The 18,273-nt window shown below is 45.4% G+C and overlaps 1 long non-coding RNA gene across 1 annotated transcript; it reads right to left on the bottom strand.

The window, feature by feature from the left end:
* Positions 1-1,358: 1,358 nt before the first annotated feature.
* LOC132208946 (uncharacterized) lies at positions 1,359-14,911 on the bottom strand. Its single transcript, XR_009445048.1, has 4 exons — positions 14,746-14,911; positions 11,702-11,854; positions 9,066-9,163; positions 1,359-2,237 (listed from the first exon to the last, which is right to left on the bottom strand). It is a non-coding gene; the product is annotated as an uncharacterized LOC132208946 (long non-coding RNA).
* Between the last annotated feature and the right edge of the window lie 3,362 nt (positions 14,912-18,273).

Raw genomic sequence — 18,273 nt, 5'->3', positions numbered from 1 at the left:
ATCAAGCAGTTTGAACAGTCAGCTGTCAAATAAATTAAGAGAGAGTTAAACGTATTTGCAGGAGTTTTTGAAATTTTTTTTAAAAAATCATTCATGGGATGATCACATCACTGTATAAGAATGGCAGTTTCCTTCCCTAAAGGCCATCAGTGAACAGATGGGTTTTTCCAAGAAAGACAATGGATTGACAGTCATCATCAAATTCTTATTTCCAGATGGATTCACACCTAGGTCCCCGGACCAGTATCTCAGCCTCTAGGGAAGTGATGGACAGAAGACTAAATAGAAAATATGTACTAGGAACCACACAATGTCTTGGTTTATGTTTTCATAATGAGATCCATCGCTGCTATGGACACCAGGTAAAGAGCTGAGGAGACTGCAATGCTCCCAGGCAGAGTCACAGCGGTCACCAGGTTTCACAGCCGACTGGGAAAATGCAATCATGGATTATAGGACATGACACATCCCAATCCTATGTTTGGATTTAAAACTTTCCTTTGATTTTTATCTACAAAATGAAAGATTACCTTGTTTCCAATAAACAAACGTCTGTGGAGAGCAACAGAATCCGTCACTGTAAAGGTGCGCAGACCTATCTAACAAATAAAGGGCCATCGAGATCATCACAGAATTCCTGCAGTGTGGAAGATGGCCATTCAGTCAATACCAACCCTCCAAAGAGCATCCCAACCAGTCTCACACCCTACCCTATCCCTGCATTTTGCACACAAGATATTGTGGGCAATTTAGCATAGTCAATCTACATAATTTGCACATTTTTGGACTGTGGGAGGAAACCAGAGCATCTGGAGGAAACTCACGCAGACAGTGTCTGGGTAAAACACTCTTCGTCAGGTCAGTGCAGACTTGATGGGCTAAGTGGTCTGCTCCCACAGTGGAGGGATTCTCTGATCTCCAGAAACAAGCCCAAAACACATGGTTTTTGAATCTACTATAACAATGTGTGGAGCTGGGTGAACACAGCAGGCCAAGCAGCATCTCAGGAGCACAAAAGCTGACCTTTCAGGCCTTGTCCCTTCTCTAGGCGCGAAAAGTCAGCTTTTGTGCTCCTGAGATGCTGCTTGGCCTGCTGTGTTCATCCAGCTCCACACTTTTTGTTATCTTGGATTCTCCAGCATCTGCAGTTCCCATTATCACTGATACTATTTTTGATTCTACTGTTAGCTATATTCAAACCAATCAACTTATTCAGAAATTTGCTGGTAGTTAACCAGTCCTGATGAACCGGGAAATCCCTTTTCACATATCGTGCAGGTGGATAGTCTTTAGTCAGTGTGAATGTGTCGATGTGTTGTGACAACGTGACTATTTCCAAGCTCTACCTTACACAACTGTCAGTGTGACATTTTATTCACAATACCAGCACCTTCAATTGAGCAGGGATCAGTAATATCTGTACAAACAGCCCAAAACCATGGTTCATTTGCTAGTGAGAGTGACAGCAAAGTCCTTCAACTGTGGTTGTCTGTGAACTCACTGGTGTGTTAACAGTTTGGATGACAATGAATCCCTTCCCACACTCAGAGCTCATGAAAGGTCTCTCCCCAGAGTGAACTCGTTGGTGCATCAGTGGGGAATTCCAGTCAGCAAAGCCTTTCCCTCACGCAGAACAGGTCAATGGTCTCTCTCCAGTGTGACTCTGGTGGTCAGTTTCTAGCTCGGATCGATGAAGAAATTCCTTCTTGCAATCTGCACATTTCCACACTCTCTCTCAGTGTCACTGCACTGGTGTTCGGACATTTCAGATGAATCTTCACAGACTCTTCAACATACACACCATGTGCTTTTCTCCCCAATATGAGTGCTGCTTTTTCCTTCAATGTTCAAAATCCTGAGAAAATTGGGTTTGTGATAAACAAAGTGACTGTCAGACCTGGATGTGGAACAGTTTGAATTCTCCGACGGCAGACTATACTTTCAAACAGAAAGTAAGTGTAGCGAGTAAGAAACCAGAAGGGGACACACATTGTGAAACTGAGAAATTCTCTGGACATGTGTGGAGCAACACTTGGGGAATATGCTAGATCACCATTAGAACAAATTCATTCACAAATATCCTCCAGGTAAGGGATCCAGTCAGTGTTTGCATCAAACTACCAAAAGAGAGAGGTGGGAGAGCCAGGGAGGAAGGACAGTCATTGTATAGATCTGTAACTCAACCTTTCGATCCCTCTGAAAGACTAAGAATAGTGCAGAAGTAAAATTGTGGAAATCTGAAATGAAAACAAAAAAAAAAATGCTTCGTCAGAGTTGTACAGCACAAAACAATCCCTTTGGTCCCAGTTGTCCACGCTGACCAGATATCCCAAATTAATCTAATCCCATTTGCAAGCATTTGACCTATATTCTGCTACACCTTTCCTATTCACATACCCATCCAGATACCTTTTAAATGTTGTAACTGTACCAGCTTCCACCAGTCCCTCTGGCAGCTCATTCTACACAAGCACCACCCACTTTCCCTTTAAAAAACAACAAATTTGCTGGAAAAGCTTAGCAGGTCTGGTAGCATCTGTGGAGGAGGGAAAAAAAAAGTTAACATTTTGGGACTGGTGACCCTTCCTCAGAACCCGAAACTCTTCTCTCCTCCAGAGATGCTGCCAAACCTGCTGAGCTTTTCCAGCAACTTTGTTTTTTTTTCAGATTTACAACATCTGCAGTTCTTTTGGTTCTCGGCTTTCCCTCTCAGCTTAAGCCAGTGTTATTAGTTCTCGTCTCCCCTAACCTGGGAAAACAATCTTGGCCATTCACCCTCCGCCCACCATAATTTTAACAACGTCTATAAGGTCACCAGTCAGCCTTCAAAACTTCAGGGAAAATAGCCCCAGCATATTCAACCTCTCCCTACAGCTCAAAACTTCCACCTCTTGCAACATTCTTGTAAATCTTTTCTGCACCCTGCTAAGTTTAACAGCATCATTCCTATAGCAGGGAGACCAGAACTGAACACAGTATTCCAAAAGCAGCATCATCAATGCCTTGTTCAGCGTATAACATGACCTCCCAACTCCTACACTCAATGCACTGACCAATAAATGCAGCACAGCAAATATCATCTTCACTACCTTCTGTACCTGCAATTCACCTTCAAGGAACTGTGCACATGCACCCCAAGGAGTTTCTGTTACATAACAATCCCCAGGGCCTCATCATTAACTGTTTAAGTCCTGCGCTGATCGTCATTACCATAATGCAATCGCTCACATTTATCTGAACTAAAAACTTATTTCTATCACTCCTTAGCCCATCAACCCATCTGATTACGTTCCCATTGCACTTGGAGGTAAACTCCTTTGCTGTCTTCTACAACAATTTTAGTGTCATCTGCAAACTTACTAACCATTCCTCCAATATTCATTCCACATGATTTGCATCAATGATAAAAAAAGCAGTGGACCCAGCACCGATCCTTGCAGCACACTGCTGTTCATAGTCCTCTAGAATGAATCTGCTCCCCCCGACCCCACCATGATCCTGTTTCCTACCTTCAAGCCAATTTTGTTTCAAATAGCTAACTCTCCCTGGATCCCATTTGATCTAATCTTGCTAACCAGTCCATCATGTGGAGCTTTGGTGAATGCCTTGCTGAAGTCCATATAGACAGTGTCCACTGCTTTGTCTTCTTCAATCTTCTTTGTCACTTCTTCAAAAAAACTCAATCAATTAAGTGAGACAAGATTTCCTACTCACAAAGCCATGTTGACTATCCCTAATCAGTCTTTTCTTCTCTGAACACATGCAAATCCAGTCCCTCAGAATCCCCTCCAGCAATTTACCCACCACTGACATCAGGCTCAACGGTCGATGGTCCTCTGGCTTTTCCTTAAAGAATGGCACCACATTAGCCACCCGGCCTTCTGGCACTTCACTAGTGTCAGTGATACAAATACCGCAGCAAGGGGCCAGCAATTATTTCCCCAGCTTCTCCCAGAGTTTGTGGGTAACACCTGATCAGGAGCCAGGAACCTAACCACCTTTGTGCATTTTAAGACGTCCAGCACCTAGACCTCTGTAATATGGCCACTTTTCGCAACTCATTATTTATGTTTCCAAGTTCTCTCACTTTCATATCCTTCTCTGCAGTAAATATTAATGCAAAATACTTACTTACTATCTCAGCCTGCAGTTGGACACAGGCAGCCTTGTTGATCTTTAAAGGGGCCATATTTTCTCCCTAGTTGTTTTTTTGTCCCAAATGAAGTTTCAGAATCTCTTGGGATTTCCCTTAACTCAATTTGCCAAAGATAGCTCATGTCTCCTTTTTGCCATCCTGATTTCTCTTGAGTATACTCCTACTGCCCCTATACTTCGAGGGATTGACCCAATTCCTGTTGTCAATACCTGACATGTGCTGCCTTCTTTTTCTTGACCAGAGCCTCAATTTCTCCAGTCATCCAGTATCCCCTACATTTACCAGCCTTGCCCTTCACATGAACAGAAACATATTGTGCCTGGGCTCTCCTTATTTTAGTTTTGAGGGCGTCCCACTTTCCAAGCATTCCTTGACCTGCATATTACCTCTCCCGATCATCTTTTGGAAGTTCCTGCCCAATAATGTCAAAGTTAGCCTTACTTCAATTTAATACATACTTTTAATTTTGAAATGTATAAGTTTTATATTTAAACTGATCACATCTGCCTGCATCTGGCATATACTCCTCTAAACCTCTCCTATCTATGTCTTTATTCAAATGTCTTTTAAACAACGTGACTGTACCTCTATCTACCACCTCCTGAAAGTTCGTTCCACACATGGGCAACTCCATAAGAATAAAAATATCCCTCATGTCTTTTTCAATATGTCTTTCTCCTCTCACCTTACACACATGTCCCCTTGTCTTGAAATCACCCAACCTTGAGAATAAACCCTTGCTATTCGCATAATCTGTGCCCTCATGATTTTATGAACCTCTAAGGTCACTCCTTAACCCGTTATGCTGCAGTGAGAAACGTCCTAGCTTTGGCTGTCTATGTGAGAATCAAGCCCTCCAATCCTGGCAACATCCCAGCAAGTCTATTCTGAACTGTCTCCAGTTTAATAATAACGTCCTTCCTGTAACAGGGCAACCAGAGCTGCACACAATACCTCAAATGAAGCCTAAACAATGTTGTATACAACCTCAACACAACATCCCAACTCTGAGACTCAGAGGTCTGAGCAATGAAGGCAAGTGTGCTAAACAACATATTAACCAGCCTGACTACTTGTCTACATAAACTTCAAAGAATTATGTACCTGAATCTCAGCATTTCTGTTTCACAACTCTACCCTGGGTGCAACCATCAATTGTGCAAGTCCTACCCTGTTCATTTTACCGAAATACAATGTCTCACATTTATTCAAATTGAACTTCATCCTCCACTCAACTCATTGACATAATTCATCAAGATCTCGCTGTCATCTTAGATAACCTTCACTCACCACTAATTCTAGTATCATCTGCAAACTTACTAATCTTGTCCCTTAAATTCTCATCCAAATATTTAATCTAAATGAGAAACAAAAGTGGCCCCTGCACTGATTGCTGTGGAACACACTGGTCACAGAACTCCACTCTGAAAAATCCCACAACACCACATTCTCTCTGACAACTAAGCCAATTCCGCTTCCAATTAGCGAGCTCTTCCTGAATCACGTGTGATCTAACTTTACTCATCAGTCTACCATGTGGAACCCTGTCAAAGGCTTCACTCTCACTCTGGGAGGTGCTGCAAATCTGACCCAATTCCCCCGCCATTTGTCCATCATTCCTTGAAAAGTTAAATCCCAACTTTCTTCTGAGAATAACTGCTAAATCTGCATCCAGCTGCCATTCACACTGTTCCAGATCCTGGGAACTTGCTGAGCCAAACAAACAATCTTCACATTTTCACCCTGCATTATTTGCCAATTAGCTGAATGTTGTATTCTACGGTTACCAAACATTGCTACTACAATGGAAAATTATCTCAGCTTCTGTTAGCTCTCTCCAAACCAGAGACCCACCATAATTTTAATTGACTTATGGGATGTGGTCTATGCTGCACAGACAAATATTGATTGCCCATTTTTATTGGACATGGAGAAAGTGGTACTTTCTCTGACTGCTGCACTCCATGTGCTGTAAGTACACCACTGTGCTGTTTGGATGATAATCCACCCTGGAGCCTCACTACCCTCCCTACTGCAGGAATCATACCTCAGACCTCACTACCCACCAAATCATGCCCTCAGGCCTCACTTACCTGCATTACTGCAGGCATCACCCTCGAGCCTCAACACGCTTCACATCCCTGGAATCCCTCTCCAGCCTCACGACCTGCCTATTGCTAGAATCCCCCAGTAGCCTCATAACTCACACCATCTATTCAGATTCCTCCAGTCTCACAAACCACCTTATCTCTAATCTCCTCCAGCCCACAAACTGATCCCACGATGAAGCATTCCACTCTCGCACATCCCAGATGTCCAAGTTCTTCAAGGGCCGCAACGTTCCCCCGACAGTGGTCGAGAACGCCCTTGACTGCGTCTCCCGCATTTCCCGCAACACATCCCTCACACCCCGCCCCCGCCACAACCGCCCCAAGAGGATCCCCCTCGTTCTCACACACCACCCCACCAACCTCTGGATACAACGCATCATCCTCCGACACTTCCGCTATCTACAATCCGACCCCACCGCCCAAGACATCAGCACCACCCCTGTCTGCTTTCCAGAGAGACCACTCTCTCCGTGACTCCCTTGTTCGCTCCACACTGCCCTCCAAACCCACCACACCCAGCACCTTCCCCTGCAACCACAGGAAATGCTACACTTGCCCCCACACCTCCTCCCTCACCCCTATCCCAGGCCCCAAGATGACTTTCCACATTAAACAGAGGTTCACCTGCACATCTGCCAATGTGGTATACTGCATCCACTGTACCCGGTGTGGCTTCCTCTACATTGGGGAAACCAAGCAGAGGCTTGGGGACCGCTTTACAGAACACCTCCGCTCGTTTCGCAATAAACAACTGCACCTCCCAGTCGCAAACCATTTCCACTCCCCCTCCCATTCTTTAGATGACATGTCCATCATGGGCCTCCTGCAGTGCCACAATGATGCCACCCGAAGGTTGCAGGAACAGCAACTCATATTCCGCTTGGGAACCCTGCAGCCCAATGGTATCAATGTGGACTTCACCAGCTTCAAAATCTCCCCTTCCCCCACCGCATCCCAAAACCAGCCCAGTTCGTCCCCTCCCCCCACTGCGTCACACAACCAGCCCAGCTCTTCCCCTCCACCCACTGCATCCCATAACCAATCCAACCTGTCTCTGCCTCCCTAAACTGTTCTTCCTCTCACCCGTCCCTTCCTCCCCCCCCCAAGCCGCACCTCCATCTCCTACCTCCCAACCTCATCCCACCTCCTTGACCTGTCCGTCTTCCCTGGACTGACCTATCCCCTCCCTAACTCCCCACCTATACTTTCCTCTCCATCTTCGGTCCGCCTCCCCCTCTCTCCCTATTTATTCCAAAACCCTCACCCCATCCCCCTCTCTGAAGAAGGGTCTAGGCCCGAAACGTCAGCTTTTGTGATCCTGAGATGCTGCTGGGCCTGCTGTGTTCATCCAGCCTCACATTTCATTATCTTGGATTCTCCAGCATCTGCAGTTCCCATTATCACAAACTTCTTTAGCTCTATAATTGTCTTCAGCCTCACAAACGTCCCTTTGTCTGAGGTCTCCTCCAGCCTCACAATCTTCCCCATTTCTGTAATCTCTTCCAAGCTCACTTTTCCCTATTTTTGTAGTCTTCTCCAGTCTCAGAACCCTTCCTGCCTCTAATATCGTCCGGCCTCACAAATGGATGATACAAGAACGATATTTCTTTCCTCTAATACAATCCTTATTTTTATACACCCACTTGATGGCGGTGCTTTCACTTTCCTGGGCTTCAGGCCCCAGAATTGAGGTAAACCGCATTACGTCTGTACCTCCCTTTACTCCCGAAAATACTGACCAATCATGAGTCATTTATTCTAATAGCTCATATTCTGAAATGACTTGAAATATTGCTGGGTATCTTCCTATGTGAACTGCCTCGGAGGTCTACAGTACAGAAAAAGGCTTTGTGGCCCATCCAGCCAGTGCCGGTTAAAAACCACCTAACCGTTCTCATCTAATTTTCCAGAACTTGGCCCATAGACTGGCCTGTGTTGGCATCACAAGTGTGCATCTAAATATGCCTTAAACGCTATGAGGATCTCTGTGCCTACCACCCTCACAGACAGTGAGCTTCAGTGCCATTGTCACAGCATGATGACATCACAGACAGGAACAGAGACGAGCTGAGTCTGTGCAAACCAAAGATCCCCCACACACTGAAGGACGGGAGGGTCCCTGATAGGGGGCAGAGGAGATTTAACAGAATGGTTTGTAGGGAGAGGGTTTTTAGTTGCATGGTTAGGGCTGTTATTATAATTTCATGTGACTTAGATATTGCTGGTACATATTGAGAATAACCATCTACAATAGATGGACTCTCCTTCTCAACCTCTCCCCTCGCCTGGGGTGCAGTAATCTTCAGGTTAAACCAGCCCTATAGTCAGGTAGGACAATGGTGACTTTACCTTAGGCATAGTGATGCCACTGTGCCTCGGTGGTGCAGAGGGGAATGTTGCATGTGGTGGATGGGACACCACTCTGACACTGCTTCACCTGGAGGATGTTACCTTTCTTTAATATTGTTGGGGCTGTACTCATGCAGGGAAGTGGAAAATGTGCCAACACAATCCGGATGAGTGCCTTACACACAGGAAACAAACAAACAGTCATTGGGGAATCAGGTGCTTGGAGAAACTAAGATTGATCTCCTTTTAACAAAGGATTTTGAGGGGACCTTAATAGGCGGTGTTTCCAAAAGATAAACATTAGGACGGCAAAACGCACACTCAACTGGCCATAAGAAAGGACTACAGGACATATGTTGAAAGTCGTAGGAAAGATCTATTGAGAGAATGGAGTAATAAGAGAGAAATTTTACACGGCAAATGGGAACGAGCTGGAACACAATACTCACACACAATGCGAATATCCAGGTGCTGATGAATTAAGTAATTCTGTCAGTTTCGTGTTACAATTATTGAGCTTCCCACCTGAAAGTCCACTTGTAATATTCTGTAACACAAATTCATAAAATACATCGCTGACAGTCGGGTTAGAAATTCACAACATCCCCTCCTCCTGGCCAAGGATAACTGTGCATTGTTCCTGCTGCACATTATTCCTTGTGGGGGTCCACAGTTGATTCAGGGGAATAGCACAGTGCTATTCCGACCAGATTATTTGACCTGGGAGTACTCAGCATTGACTCTGACGCCTGGAAGTCTCATGGCTCCTGTTGATTACGATGTACCATCCTCCCTCTGTTGATAAATCGGCAGCAGTATTATCGCTAGATTATTGATCCAGAGACCGAGATAACATTCTGGGGACCTGGGATCGAATCCTGCCATGGCAGATGTTGAAAATTGAATTAAATAATGATCTGAAATTAAGAGTCTACTGATGACCATGAAACTATTGCCAATTATCAGCAAAGACCCATCTGGTTCGCTTTTGTCCTTTCAGGAAATTTGCCATCCTTACCTGGTCTGGATGACATGTGACTCCAAAACATAGCGATGTGGTTGACTCTTTATTGCCTTCCAGGTAATAAATGCTGGTGCAGCCAGCAATTTCCACATCCCAAGAGTGAATTTTAATAAACAAAAAACTCCTCAATGTTGAACAGCTCTTGGAGAAAGCACTGAGAGTGTGAACAGCACTAAATGTACTCAATGTCCACCTTCAGGAGTAATTTGCAGGAGGGTTACCAATCAGGCTAGTCGGGTCCTAAAGGACAAAGCTGCCTGGCTGGGACTGCAGCAGGTGGTGACGCACCAAACGGGGAAAACATAGCTGACCTCATCATCACCAATTTCCCAGCTGCAGAGGCATCTGTCCGTGACAGAACTGATAACAGCGACCACCGCACAGTCCTGTGGAAACAAAGCCTCATCTTAAACTTGATAATACCCCCCCATTGCGTTGGGTGGCACGAACTTTGGCTGAAAGGAACAGACTTGGAACAGACACAGGAACTCCAAACCTGATATCTATGAGGCTTTGAGAGAGACTACAACAGTAGCAGACCTTCTCCAGCTAAATCTGTAACCTCATGGCCCAGCATACCCTACAGTCAGCCATTGCCAATGACCCAGGAGACAAACACTGGTTGAATGGAATAGTATCGGAGTACATGCCAAGAACAGCACAAGGCAGACTTAAAAATAAGGTGCCAACCTGGTAAAACTACCAAACAGGACTACCTGCATGGCAAATACCATAAGCAGCAAGAGTTAGAGCTAAGCCACCCCATAACCAATAGATGAGATGTAAGCTCTGCAGTTCTGTCACACCCAGTCGTGAATGGTGACGAACAATTAAACAACTCACTGGAGGAAGCATGCCAAAAATCCCCATCCTTACTGACAGAGGAGCCCAACCTATCCATGCAAAAGGTAAGAGTGCAGCAATCTTAAGCCAGAAGTGTCAACTGGATGATCCATCTCAGCCTTCTCCAGAGGTCCCCAACATCAGAGATGTGAGTTTTCATCCAATTTGATTCATTTCAATTAATATCAATAAACGGAAGAATTGTGCAAAGGTTATGGGTCCTGACAACACTGGCAATAGTACCGATGACTAGTGCTCTAGAGCTTGCTAGCCACCAAGCCAAACTGTTTCAGTCCTGCTACAGCGCTGGCATCTACTGCCAATTTTGAAAACCGCCCAGGTCTGTTCAGCACAAAAACACAGCAAATCCAACCCGACCAATTTCCCCTCAAGCAGTCTACTCTCTATCGTCAGTAAAGTGATGGAAGGTGTTGTCAACAGCAGTATTCAGCAGCACTTACTCAGAAGTAACCTGCTCAGTGATACCCAGTTTGGGCCACGGCGGGCACACGGTTCCTGATTTTATTACAGACTTGATCCACAAATTCACAAGCAGCTGAATCCCCGACGTGAGGTGAGGGTAAACAGCAGAGCCCTGCACAAAAACCACTTATTTCCACTTCAGTAACAATGACCCAACAACAACACCTCAGTTTCAGCTCATTTGCTGAACCTCTCATCTATTCCTGTGTTACCTCTAGACTGAACTATCCAAACACACTGCCAGTCAGCCTCCCACATTCAACGGCCCGGAAACCTCAAGAATACCTAAAATTCTGCTGCACACAAGTTCATTTGTACCAAGACCTGTTCACCATCACTGCTGTGCTCCCTGACCCACAAAGGCTCCTATTTATAAGCAACAATTTAAAATTCTCATCTTTGATTTAATTCCTGGCTGTGATGAGCCCTATCTCCCTGCACCACACAACGTTCAAGACTTCGACAATTCATTTAGTTTCAGCTCCAACAATGCGCTTTGTCATTGCTTCACGACTGGAGGCTGTTTCCACAGTTGCCAGGCAACGTGGTCTGGAATTCCCATGATAAACCTCTTAAGTTTGCTTTCCTTCTTTAAGGAGTCAGGAAAACCTGCAAATTTGGTAACTTTTTGGTCACCTGATCTAATGTGGCCTTATGTCAAAAGTTTCTGGATAATATTTTTGTGAAATTCTAAAACATGATAAAAATACAAATTGTTTGTTGATTTGGACACACCATCAGCTCTTCAGTATCGCTTGATGACCGATCTGTAACTTCTCAAATGACCGCATTGTGGGAGCACCTTCATCATACGAACTGCAGCAGCACACGAAAGTTAAATATCACCTTCTCCACAGGGAACAGGGCTTTGGCAACGATCGCTGGTATCTGTGGAAGGAGAAACAGTAAATGTTGCAGAAGTGCAAAATGAATGACAGAATAAAAATGCTGTCGAATTTGGTGGTCTGAAATGGAAGAAAAATGCACTCTCTTTCTGGGAAATATTTCCTGGCTGTGAAAGATACCGTTCAAAAATTAATCTGGTAAGAGAGCAGCACATGGTGAGGGGGTGGGGAGCAGTGGAAAATTTATTTACAAAAAAGGTATAAGGAATTAACAATAAAATACTGCAGAGATCAAATATACCCATCATTAGAGACCAACACCGACAAAAGTGATCAGGAAGCACAGAAGCGACTAAGAGCAGTGCGAGCTGCTACTATCCCACACTCTGGGAAAGAAATCCAGAAGAAACAAACACTTGGATAAGAGAAAATGGGAACTGCAGATGCTGGAGAATCTGAGATAACAAAGTGTGGAGCTGGATGAACGCAGCAGGCCAAGCAGCATCTTAGGAGCAGGAAAGCTGACGTTTCGGGCCTGGACCCTTTATCAGAAATGGGGGAGGGGAAAAGGATTCTGAACTAAATAGGGAGAGAGGGGGAGACAGATCGAAGATGGAGAGAGAAGATAGGTGGAGAGGAGACAGACAAGTCAAAGAGGCAGGCCAGGGAGGACTGATAGGTCAAGGCGGTGAGATGAGGTTAGTAGGCAGGAAACAGGGATGCAGCTTGAGGTGGGAGGAGGATATACAAGAGAGGAAGAACAGGTTAGGGAGGTGGGGACAAGCTGGGCTAGTTTTGGGACGCGGTTGGAGGAGCGGAGATTTTGAAGCTTGTGAAATCCACATTGGCACCAATGGGCTGCAGGGTTCCCAGGCAGAATATGAGTTGCCGTTCCTGCAACCTTCGGGTGGCATCGCTGTGGCCCTGCAGGAGGCCCAGGATGGACACGTCGTCTGAGGAATAGGATGGGGTGTTGAAATGGTTCGCGACTGGGAGGTGCAGTTGTTTATTGCGAACCGAGCGGAGGTGTTCTGCAAAGCGGTCCCCAAGCCTCCGCTTGGTTTCCCCGATGTAGAGGAGGCCACAACAGGTACAGCGGATGCAGTATACCACATTAGCAGATGTGTAGTTGAACATCTGCTTGATGTGAAAAGTCTTCTTCGGGCCTGGTTTGGGGGTGAGGGAGGTGGTGTGGGTGCGGGTGCAGCACTTCCTACAGTTGCGGTTGAAAGTGCCAGGTGTGGTGGGGCTGGAGGGGAGTGTGGAGTGGACAAGGGAGTCATGTACAGAGCGGTCCCTCTGGAATGTCGACAAGGGTGGGGAGGGGAAAGTGTCTTTGATGGTGGGGTCGGATTGCTGATGGCGGAAGTGTCAGAGGATGATGCGTTCGATCCGGAGATTGGAGGAGTGATGTGTGAGGATGAGGAGGATTCTTTTTCGGTTGTTATTACAGGGACGGGCTGTGAGGGAGGAGTTGTTGAAAAATGCAGGAGACACAGTGAAGGGTGTTCTCGATTACTGCGGGGGGGGAGAGGGGAAGTGGGGGCTGGGGTTGCGGTCCTTAAAAAACAAGGACATCTGAGATGTACAGGAGTGGAACCCTGGGAGCAGATGCGGAGGTGAAGGAATTGGGAATAGGAGATGTCATTTTTGCAGGACGGTGGGTGGGAGGAGTTGTATACTCGCTAGCTGTGGGAGTCAGTGGGCTTGAAATGGATATCGGCTTCTATATGGTTGCCCAAGATGGAAACAGAGGTCCAGGAATGAGAGAGAGGTGTTAGAGATGGTCCAGGTGAACTTAAGTTTGGGGTGATAGGTACTGGTGAAGTGGACGAACTGCTCGAGCTCCCCATGGGAGCACAAGGCAGCGCCGATACAGTCATCCGTGTACTGGAGGAAGAGGTGGGGCTCAGGGCCAGTGTAGGTACGGAAGAGGAATTGTTCCAACAAAGAAGCAGGCATAGCTTGGGCTCATGCAGGTACCCATGGCCACCCTCTTTGTCTGTAGGGTGTGGGAGGAGTTGATAGAGAAGTTGTTGAGGGTGAAAATGAGTTTGGCAAAGCACCTAAGGTGGGGGAGGTGGGGGTGGTCAGTGGAGGGGTACTGATCAGACCGGCAGGACGGGAAATAGCGTAGGGCTTTTAGGCCATCTGTATGGGGAATGCAGGTGCTCATGTGGTAAGCTACATACGCTCTACCCTTTCTGGCCTCCTCTACATCAGGGAAACCAAGCGGAGGCTTGGGGACCACATTACAGAACTTCTACGCTCAGGTCGCACGAAACAACTGCTCATCCCCACTTCCCTAACCTGTTCTTCCTCTCACCTATCCCCTCCTCTCAACTCAAGCTGCACCCCCATTTCCTACCTGCTAACCTCATCCCAACCACTTGACCTGTTGGTCCTCCCTGGACTGACCGATCCCCTCCACACCTACACTCACTTTTACCTGCTCCATCCCCATCTCTTTAACTTGTCTGTCTCCTCTCCACCTGCCTCCCCCTCTCTCCCTATTTATTTCAGTATCCCCTTCCCCTCCCGCATTTCTGAAGGGTGTAGGCCCGAAAACGCCAGCTTTCCTGCCCCTCTGATGCTGCCTGTCCTGCTGTGGTCCTCCACCCCCACACCTTGTTCTCTCACTTTCAGCCAGATGCGGCTGCGCATGCGCCCAGCTTGAGCTTGGTCCTTCGAAAGTTTCAAAGCTACCGCGCATGCGCCTCGCGGATCATTGCCCCCAATAAAGATGGTGGCGGTCACACAGGCCTATCGCCATCTGAGGCATTGATTTGTTTTCTGCAAACGTGAGTCTGGGAGTTTCAAACGTGTGTGTTTTCCGACGTGCACTAAGTGTTTGTAAAACTTCCAAACCCATACGAATATCACTCCCCTCCCGCTTTCTGCTGTTTTGCTTTCTTTACCGTGTCCTGCTCTTACCTCAATTGCACAAATCTTGGTCTCAGCGAAGGAGCTAGGCCCGAAACGTCAGCTTTCCTGCTCCTCTGATGCTACTTGACCTGCTGTGTTCAAACAGCTGCACACCATGTTATCTCAGAGTCTGTGGTATCTGCAGTTCTGGTTATCTCAGCGACTCTGGACCGCTCTCGTGGATGATCACGTGGTTTTCACCGATCCCGCCCCATCTTCATTCCGATTGGCTAGAAGGGCAGGGACTTTCGCCCGGCCCTGCACTGCATCTCTGTGCTCATATTGGTCGCGCACTGACATCAATCACCCAGACGCCATCGTCAGCTGGAGCATGCGCAGTGCTTTGTGTTGTCATTGTCAGAAGCAAATGATCGTCGTCTCAATGTTGCATTTTGAGACAAATGAGACTGAGAACCGGATGAGAAAGATTGTTACATTAGCGATCCTGGGATTTTAATAAGTCGCTCTGAGGAAGGGGCACTGCACCCGAAACGTTAACTCTGTCTTTTTACCTTCACAGGTGCTGCCAGACCTGGTGAGCTTTTCCAGCAACTTTGTTTTTGTTCCTGATTGACAACATCCCAGTTCTTTTGTTATTTTTTAATAAGTCGCGATTGAAAAGGCTTCCTGCAGCTCAAAGCTAAAGATAGCTCTTGATACCGCTCTGCCAGCGAATAGGGAAATGGCGGTGAAATAAGGGTAATAAATACAGGTATAACAGTCCTCAGGTAAGATGAAAGAGAATAATTATGAATATGAAGAACACCACGTGGTGAAGTGAGGTGAGTGTTGTTCATATGAACTGTGATTGGGCAGAGAGGGATGTTAATCAAAAAAGAACAAGCATAAAAGAGATTCTTAAGAAAGGTCTGTGCAATAGAAAACAAGGAGAATCAGAAGGTAAAAGCCCAAGACGGAGGAAACAGTTTGAAGACCGAGGCTGCAAAAACTTCAATAAGTTGTTTCACTGCTAGTTATTGACACTAGCAGTATACCCCACATTCAACTGGAAATACCTGTCTGAGTTGTCACTATAGTTTACTTCATAACAGATAAACTTCTCCACACTTTGTCTCAATAAGGCTGACAGTTGGTTCATAAATCAGTTCTTCTGCCAAGTCCATTCCTGTTTGAAAAGGGATGTAGATCACATTTAAATCGACAATGCTAAATGTCAGTCCAGGCTGGCAGCCAAACTCCACTCCCTCACCACTGACTCCATCCCTGCCCCTGGTAACTGGCTGGTAACACACTGCTCACAGTCATGGTGCAATATTTCACCCCAAGGTGAGCTTCCAACCACATTACTCACACCCCGCCCATTATCACAAAGACCACGTATAATTTCAACCTCAACAAGATCTCAGTTCATCTGTTGCTGAAACTCTCATGCATTCCTTTGTTACCTCTCGACTTAACTCCCCAAACACACTCCCGGCCGGCTTCTTAATTCTACTGCCCTGAAATCTTGAAATGACCCAAAAATCTACTGCCTGTGTGTTTACTCTCACCAATTTCAACATCTTCGGGTTTTGCCATCCGGTGCTCATTAACATACACATTTTCTGGGTGGCAAAGCACCAAGGTATTGAAATTCATATCCTTATTTTGAAATTTTGTCATCAAACCTCCTTCTTTTGATAGTGCCTCCAGCTGCAAAACCCTCTGAGATATATCTGAAGAAGGGTCACTGGACACAAAACAATAATGCTGTTCTCTCTCCACAAGCACTGCCAGATATGCTGAGTTTTTCATGAATTTCTGTTTGTGTTACTACTTTCAAGCATCTACTGTTCTTTTTATTTTTCCGTCAAGATATTTGTTCTCCCTGACTTCCAACCTCCTGTGGATTTCTGGCTTTAACTTTCCCACCTTTTTCATGGCCTCAGTTTCCAAGGCCATAAACTCTTGAATTTACTCCCTAAACATCCCTGGTTTTCAAAGTCCCTTTGTTTGTTCAGGATATTCCTTGAAACCTACTTCATTGGCCAGTTTTGGGTCACTTGTCCTAATAAGTGCCTGGTATCAAATACTGTTTTGTGACAACCTTGTGTAATATGTCAGATCATTGGATTGAATCAAAAATGTGAAAACATTTAAATTGTTCTTTTGGAAAACATCACTAATCCTTCACGATCATTTGGTAACTCCTTACCTAATATTGTTGCAAGTGCGACTTCATTACATGGACTGCAATCGTCGAGAAAGGTCAAACATCAAATTCTCCAGAGGTAACTGAGGATTGGCAATAGTTACTGATACCTGTGGAGAGTGATCCAAAGTTCATTTATCAGGAAATGTTGAATGAATGACATGGTGCAGAACTTGTTGGTTAATATAAGCTCAGAACAGAAAAGAAAAGGACTGCATTAAGAATAATTCCTGACTACAAAACATACTGTGGGAAGACAAAGCTTCTGAAACCATAGGGTTCAATGAAAGAAATGTGGTGGAAAGCTCATCTGGACGTCATCTGATAGAGTAACAGAAGCATTCAACAGACAGGTACTTCCACATTATTAGAGACAGAGGTAAGGCAGAAGTGAAACAGAGCAATATACTGAAATGGATTCAGATCCATACTAAAGGAGACACACCAGCCCTAAAGCTACAGCACATCTCACAGGTAACAGGCACAGCACTAAAACTCAACATTGTTGACGAATGGTCAAAAATACTCCACCACGTCACTGTTGACAATTTGAGATTCTCCTGTTGCACCTGCAGCTGGAAAGATATCAGAAATACTGGAGTTAGAGAAAATTCTGTCAGTTGAGGAAATCCCTAAGGAACAGGTGGTCTCACTGTGCTACTGTTGCTGCAGTAGGATCTTCAGAGGAGATAGATTCATTCATAAACCAGAAAGTTTCAGGACTGACGGAGTTGTGAAGCGATGGACCACCTGGAGTTGGAGGGAGATTTTATGAATGCATCTATCTCCTCTGATGATCCTCCCCTCCTTCACAATGTATGACAATGTCTGTTCTGAGTATACCTGGTCATCCTCGGCCAGGAGGAGGGACGTCGTGAATTCCTGAAATAAAAGAGAGGTGTTGGAGCACCCCATAAGCCTGGCAACATCTAGGGAGAGAGAAATAGTGCTAATGTTTAGAACCAGTTATTGTACTTTTATCTCTGCACTGATAGTGATTGATTTTTGAAGCTTCTTTCACTGAGGCTCATTTGAGGACCTACATATAAAATATTAAATCAAACAAAAGGAATAATTTGTGTGTCTGATTTCCAACCGAGACTGACAGTGTCCTTACTAAACTTCTTTTACAGAATATATTAAAACAAATCACAGACAGGAAACTTTAAACAAACATCAAATCAAAATTTGGCATGATCAATCGATTAATCAGAAACTGGACATTATTGGCCTTTTGAGTGTAAGTATTCGGGTCCCTGTCATTACCATTCACTGCAGGTAATTTAACCGTTATAACCTTCATGTTGATCTAAATCTGACATTTGTATCCCATGATCCATTTCTTTTCAGTTAATGTGAACCCCTTGTTTTGTCTACGTTGCCTC

This window comes from Stegostoma tigrinum, unplaced genomic scaffold (assembly GCF_030684315.1).
Source record: "Stegostoma tigrinum isolate sSteTig4 unplaced genomic scaffold, sSteTig4.hap1 scaffold_58, whole genome shotgun sequence".
NCBI classification, from domain to species: Eukaryota; Metazoa; Chordata; class Chondrichthyes; order Orectolobiformes; family Stegostomatidae; genus Stegostoma; species Stegostoma tigrinum.
This window is presented reverse-complemented; position numbering and strand designations above follow the sequence as displayed.